The sequence below is a fragment of the Palaemon carinicauda genome, chromosome 25, assembly GCF_036898095.1.
Source record: "Palaemon carinicauda isolate YSFRI2023 chromosome 25, ASM3689809v2, whole genome shotgun sequence".
NCBI lineage: Eukaryota > Metazoa > Arthropoda > Malacostraca > Decapoda > Palaemonidae > Palaemon > Palaemon carinicauda.
Genome location: NC_090749.1, coordinates 42,736,969 through 42,744,468, shown reverse-complemented (window position 1 = coordinate 42,744,468; position 7,500 = coordinate 42,736,969).

Below are 7,500 nucleotides of genomic sequence, written 5' to 3'. Positions count from 1 at the left end.
CTGTTCCCGAACCAATTTTCAAAAATGATGCCTTTGATCCTCTACACTGATACTGGATTGGCCAACGTGCCAAGGCAACTGCCATCCGTTGAAATACTATCGCTAGAGTTATTGGGACCTATGACTAACCACATAGTACTATACTAGATCCTTCCGTTGCCTGCATAAACACTCAATAATATAGCCTATTCTTTACACATTCTCGAATTTCCTTATACTGTACATCTGAAAACATTAAGATAATTAATTTATTCTTTTTCACAATGGTAAGGAGCTCCTCTTGAAGGACACTCCAAAATCAAACCATTGTTCTCTAGTCTTGGGTAGTGCCATAGTCTCTGTCACATGTCTTCTTCTACTATTTTGGGTTACAGTCCTCTTGCTTTAGGGTACACTCAGGCACATTATCCTGTTTCCGTATTTTCTCTGTTGGAGCCCTTAAAGGGTTTTTAACACCCTGCTATTTAAACAAGGGTTGGAATGATTCCAAGATTAAATAAAAATTAAGATATTATATTGAATTCCAAATAACATTGACCACTTGTAAGTTATTTGGCATCACAATCACCAAGGTCACTGATGTTAACGGCTTGAGAGAAAGGAAAATTGCTTGGTTGCAAAATACAAGAAAATCGATAAATGAAATCAATGCATCTGTATAGAAGGAAAAATAACCTAACAAATTACTCTTCAATGAATGACATTACTAAGAAACCTTTAGAGAGAAAAACATTAAAGAACAAAATTGAATGGAAATTGAAGACAAAAGAGGAAAAAATGTTGCCCTAACTTTTTGAGGATGCCTTCTGCACAGGAAGGGACGCTGTAGATAAACATAGTCGATTTGAGAGAGAGAGAGAGAGAGAGAGAGAGAGAGAGAGAGAGAGAGAGAGAGAGAGAGAGAGAGAGAGAGAGAGAGAGAGAGAGAGAGAGAGAGAGACTAAATTTCATTTAATCTCAAATGTGGTGCATTACGTGTAGAGAAGCATCGAAAAAGCCAAATACACACATGCAGAGAGAGAGAGAGAGAGAGAGAGAGAGAGAGAGAGAGAGAGAGAGAGAGAGAGAGAGAGAGAGAGAGAGAGAAATTCAGATAAACCAGGAAGATGGTCAATGTACCCTGCGGCCATTTTTTGAGAAATCACTGATCTGGAAATGTCTAAGAAAATAGAATTGTCATTTATTTTTTTCAGCAAAAAGAAATGCAACTTTGAACTCTGTGTTTATAGTTGTAATGAAAAATAGAAATAGGATTTAAATTGTACTATTATTTTAGTGTAAGATATTACAGCAAAGGAATTTCCACGATACATAAACCAGAAGTGGATTTTTCTTCTCTATTTTGCATTTTGTTGTAAAGAACACTGAAACTTTTCAAGCAGTAAAAAAAAGTAAAAACATTAGTTGTAACGGTTAATTTGTTTTATATTCATAGAAAATAGGGCTCCAAGAAAAAGTAGAAATTTTAATTATCATAATTTTTTTTAAATATACAAATATATTAATGCGTTTCAAACCCCATGAAAGATTACATTAGGCTTCAGTACATTTCACTTGAAAAATATTTATACTACATAAAGTTATAAGATTCGAAAAAAAAGTGAATACAATAAAAATATATAAAACAAGGAAAACATTAAAAATAAAATATATAATCAAAACTTTGTACATAGAGAAGAGCAGTATTGAGTTTTGACAATATGATTAAAGTTGAAGATTAAAAAAATTAAGAAAAAAGGGTAACCTATTGATAAACCACCAGACTGCCCAAGGCCCTTCCATGAAGCATGCCCAAGCCACCGTTTGAAATTGACAAGAGGAGGAAACTGACAGAGAAGTGTGCTTAAGCGTACCCCCAAGCAAGAGAACTAAACCCAGAAGGGGGAAGGGGGGAGGGTGGCTGGTACAAAGGCTATGCTAGGACTTTGTTTAAGACTAGAGTACATTACATTGATTCTATTATTATTATTATTATTATTATTATTATTATTATTTTCAGCTAAGCAACAGCGCTAGTTGGAGAACTAGGATGCTATGCCCAACGGGTCTCACAGGAAAAAATAGCTTAGTGAGGAAAGAAAATAAAGAAATAAATAAACAACAAAAGTATTGAAGAATTAATATAAAATATTTTAAGAACAGTTGCACAATTAAAATACAATTTCATATATAAACTATAAGGAGAGACTTAAGTTAGCTTGATCAACATAAAAAAAAAAAACATTCGCTGCAAGTTTGAACTTTTCGGTATAATAGAAATAATAACATTACTTTGAAAAGGATGAAATAAAGTTTTAGCTTGAAAATTCCTGAGTGGTTTCATTCGAAGAACTGACTGTAGCTGGAGAGAGAGAGAGAGAGAGGGGGGGGGTGTACATTTACCTGTTGTTATTCGATGTACTGAATATTGAATGAGGTTGGAATAAGGCTTTAATTAAAGAAAACGGAGTCCATCGAGAAATAAGGGGAAACTCCGTTGCCCATTTCTTTGTATGTGATACTGTCGGAGCCGGACCCCTTTTCAAATGGAAATTAGCACGAGTCACTTACAGAGATGTAGGTGATGGCGCCTTTACAGCCCTTTCTGTATTTCTCTTTTTTCAGATTCCATTTTTCCTTTCAAGTTAGTTTTTTTATCTTTTTAAGCTTAGAGTATAAAAGATTCTCTTTACTTCAAAAGTTTCACGTTTCTTATCACCTTTATTTCATATCTTTTGGTTTCCTTTTTACCTTCTTTTAATTTAAATTTCTCTTGTTTCTTATAGTAAGTAAATTTTTCTCCTCTACACTAATATCTTTAATTCATTCTCTAACCTAACAATACATCTTTTAAAATCTTGCTATTTACTTCATTATTTTCTTTCCCAATTTTGATGATTCTGTCTCCTCTCATTCTTTTCTTCTTCCACTACCTTTTCTTCTTACCGTCTTCCTCCAAGATTTTTCAAATGACTCTCATAGCCTAAGATTGATATACCGCATAAAGTCATGAAGAATGTAGATTCTTTAAAAAGGGCACATTCACAAAGGATCCCAACATTTCAAGGACTCTATAGGATCAAAAGAATTCACGGTATTTAACAGAATAGCTGCAATGCACAAGAATTCTGTACCTTTCAAGTCGTAATGTAATAGCTCAGTGGCCACGTTCCTCTTGGTAAGGGTAGAATAGGCTCTTTAGCTATGGTAAGGCAGCTCTTCTAGGACGACACTCCCAAATCAAACCAATGATCTCTAGTCTCGGGTAGTGCCATAGCCTATGTTCCATGGCCTTCTACAGTCTTGGCTTAGAGATCTCTTGCTTTAGTGTATACTCGGGCACGCTTTTCTATCTTATTTCTCTTCCTCTTGTTTGGTTAAAGTTTGTTATAGTTTATATATGAGATCTAATTTAATTTTGTTACTGTTTTTAGGTTATTTTGTCTTGATTGTTTATTTATTCTCCTGTTGTTTAATTATTTCCTTGTTTCCTATCCTCATTGGGCTATTTTTTCCCCGTTGGAACCCGTGGGTTTAAAGAACATTGTTTTTACAACTAGGTTTACAGTTTAGCTTATAATAATAATAATAATAATAATAATAATAATAATAATAATAATAATAATAATAATAATAATAATAATAATAATAATAATAATACCGCCTAGAGATGTCCAGCTGGACACAGGAATTCATGGCACACCTCACTCTGAAGTAGAGCCTTCGGTCACACCCTTACTGAGCGGTGAGTAACAAAACAGCTAGTATAGTGAGAGGTGGCAGACGTGGTGTGTGGTAGCTTCCTTAAAGACAGGGGCTTAGGCGCTGATCATATGCAATATGGTCAGTCTCTAGGGCGTTGTTCTCCTTGATAGGGCAATGTCACTATCCCTTGCCTCAACCATTCATGAGCGGCCTTTAAGCCTTTAAACTGTACATCTCTACAGAGTGGAACAACCTGACTCTTGAGAATCCTAGATACAGAATCCCTATGAAAAACAAAGTCGCTGGGCTTGTAAACTCTTGATCAAAAGTATTTATATTAATTTTATGAAGTGCTGTTAGAAAAATATTTTAATATACAGCTTCCAGAGAATTTTACCTTATTAAATGAAGCTCAAATACATGTGATTTTTTAGTAAAATACTTGAATGGAAATAGCCTATGTAAGGGAATTATAAAAGTGATTTAAACAATATTAATGTAAGAGTAAATACCCAAAACTCAAATAAACATTAAAAAATACTGAAATTTATATCAAGATTATGTAAAAAAAAATAAAAAAATTCTTACAATTCATCTCCAAGAATACAACCTGAGACTTAATACCCATTTTAACTACATAGAAATTCCCCTTAATCTCCTCCGCATGAAATGAAGAACGTATATTTCAAGGTGTGAAATCTATACGGAATAAATAGCAAATAACAATCCGAACTTACCTTAAAAATCACATGAATTTCCTGCAACAAATTACACGCGAGAATAGGAGAGCATTTCAAAACCTGCCATTCCGTGGGTTGAAAGAGCACAGGACGCCGGAAATTCGCAGAAAATAAATTTCACGAGTCGTTCTAGAATAATGGATGGTAACTCATGTCCTCCAGATCTCTTTCTGAGAATTCTGGCGCCAGATGAATTTACGGTACTTTATATTCGTGAATTTTCACTCATAATTTCTAACCTACTTTCTATGCGTGAATTCCTTTCTCATGATTCAATGGAATCATACATTAGCGAATTCTTGTGCTGTGTTTTCACGGTGCCTTCTATAATGCGAATTCTGTTATCATGAAATCTCAGTACTTTGAATTCACGGTGCCGCTCGTTAAGGGCGAAAGTTGCATGTATTGTGCATGAGATATTAGTTCTTACGAGTATGTAATGATGCCAAGGAACTTGATAACAGCAGCAAGTTTTATAATAGGGTGTCATAAATGAGTCTCTCTCTCTCTCTCTCTCTCTCTCTCTCTCTCTCTCTCTCTCTCTGTTTTGCAAAGAATTGTCAGTGACTTCCCAAATTATAAGAAAGAAGGTCTCAAGTTGCAAGACACCTCTTTAATGAAAGGAAGGATTAAATAATTCTCAAATGGATAAGTTAGGTGGAATAATGGATAACAATAATTTAGTAACAAAAAAGGTAGAATTTAAAAGTGCCAAGAGATAGGAAAAGAAGAAAGCATCAAAAGGGATGGATAAATCAATGGAAAGACGTCATGAAATAGTGAGTAAAAGATAAGGGCGATTGTGTATGTGCCAATGATGAGCCACAATACTGTGTTGTTCTTCTCTAAAGTCAATATATATATATATATATATATATATATATATATATATATATATATATATATATAATATATATATATATATATATATATATATATATATAAGTAAAAAAGGGATACCTTAACGTACTAAAAGGTTTTGTGTTTTGCCATGATGAGCAAAGGTGTACTAGTCAGGGTCTCCCACCATCACCAATCAACTCTGATCAGCTTGGTGATGCAAACTGACAAAAACCCCAGGCATCAATGATGATATGCCTAAGGCCTCTGTCCAGCAGTGATTGGTAACGGCTGCATCTATATGTATAAATATATATATATATGTCTTATTTATAACTGTAATCGAACAGTTTAACATGTTTTTTCAAAAAGGCCCATAAAAGAAACACAGGAAATATGAATAAATCACACTATATTTCGGTCAATAAACATCGACCCTCTTCAGGATGTAAGGTAAAAGTGAGAATTACAGTGGAGAGTGACGGTTTATATATGAAAGCAAAAGGGTGTGTTCAATTGTTCTATAGTTGTTATAATTGCTGGAAGGATTAGCCAAATTTAATTACATTCAGGTGCGTGTTCTTATTGTTGAGCCGCTTGGAGGAAGTCTTGACCTCTGATGCATGTCTGGTGGTCGGTCTCCGTGGATTATCTTCTTAATGATAGGGTTGAGAAGAGTATTGTCCACTGTGTCAGCTTTCCATTGGCCCCCACATAGGTTCATTGTGTTTGATTGATTTATGATGGCTGATTCCAGGATTTTCCTTCTGTACGGACAGGTACTCTTAAAAAGCAAAGACGACTCACTCCAGTTAATCTGGTGCCCTAAATCCCTAAGGTGAATGAAAATCCCCGAGTTTTCATACCCATATATAACAGATCTTTTGTGTTCGGATAATCTTTGAGATAGCGAACGGCCAGTTTGCCCAACGTACACTTTTTCACAATCCCTACATGGTACTTTGTAAACGCCGGATTCTATCTCTCTTTTATTTTGATAAACATTAATAAGGGCGCTTCCTATGGTCTTTGGATATGAAAAAACAAAGGGGTTCTCAGTTTTGATATGATTTGTTATATTTTTAATACCTTCTATATATGGGAGTTTTATTTTATTCTACCCGACGTATGTCATAGAAAAGGCCATCAACAAAGCCAACACAATATATTATAAAGATCATGATGTTACTAACCAAAGAGATTTTAAAAATAAGATAAAACTCCCATATATAGAAGGTATTAAAAATATAACAAATCATATCAAAACTGAGAACCCCTTTGTTTTTTCATATCCAAAGACCATAGGAAGCGCCCTTATTAATGTTTATCAAAATAAAAGAGAGATAGAATCCGGCGTTTACAAAGTACCATGTAGGGATTGTGAAAAAGTGTACGTTGGGCAAACTGGCCGTTCGCTATCTCAAAGATTATCCGAACACAAAAGATCTGTTAGATATGGGTATGAAAACTCGGGGATTTTCATTCACCTTAGGGATTTAGGGCACCAGATTAACTGGAGTGAGTCGTCTTTGCTTTTTAAGAGTACCTGTCCGTACAGAAGGAAAATCCTGGAATCAGCCATCATAAATCAATCAAACACAATGAACCTATGTGGGGGCCAATGGAAAGCTGACACAGTGGACAATACTCTTCTCAACCCTATCATTAAGAAGATAATCCACGGAGACCGACCACCAGACATGCATCAGAGGTCAAGACTTCCTCCAAGCGGCTCAACAATAAGAACACGCACCTGAATGTAATTAAATTTGGCTAATCCTTCCAGCAATTATAACAACTATAGAACAATTGAACACACCCTTTTGCTTTCATATATAAACCGTCACTCTCCACTGTAATTCTCACTTTTACCTTACATCCTGAAGAGGGTCGATGTTTATTGACCGAAATATAGTGTGATTTATTCATATTTCCTGTGTTTCTTTTATGGGCCTTTTTGAAAAAACATATATATATATATATATATATATATATATATCACATTTGACGTTTACATCGAGTATTACCCATCAGTTACGTATCTCCAATTTCTTCAAACAACAATATAAAATAAAATAAAACCTTCTACAGGTTAAAATCTTCTTCCATACAAATTAAACAATTTGAAATAGTTCTCCTTGAGGCTGAGGTCATAATTGCAGTGTTTTTTATTATATTATTGAATAAAAAGACTATTTTTTTCAGAGAGAGAAAAACCAGTATAAAATATCAACAA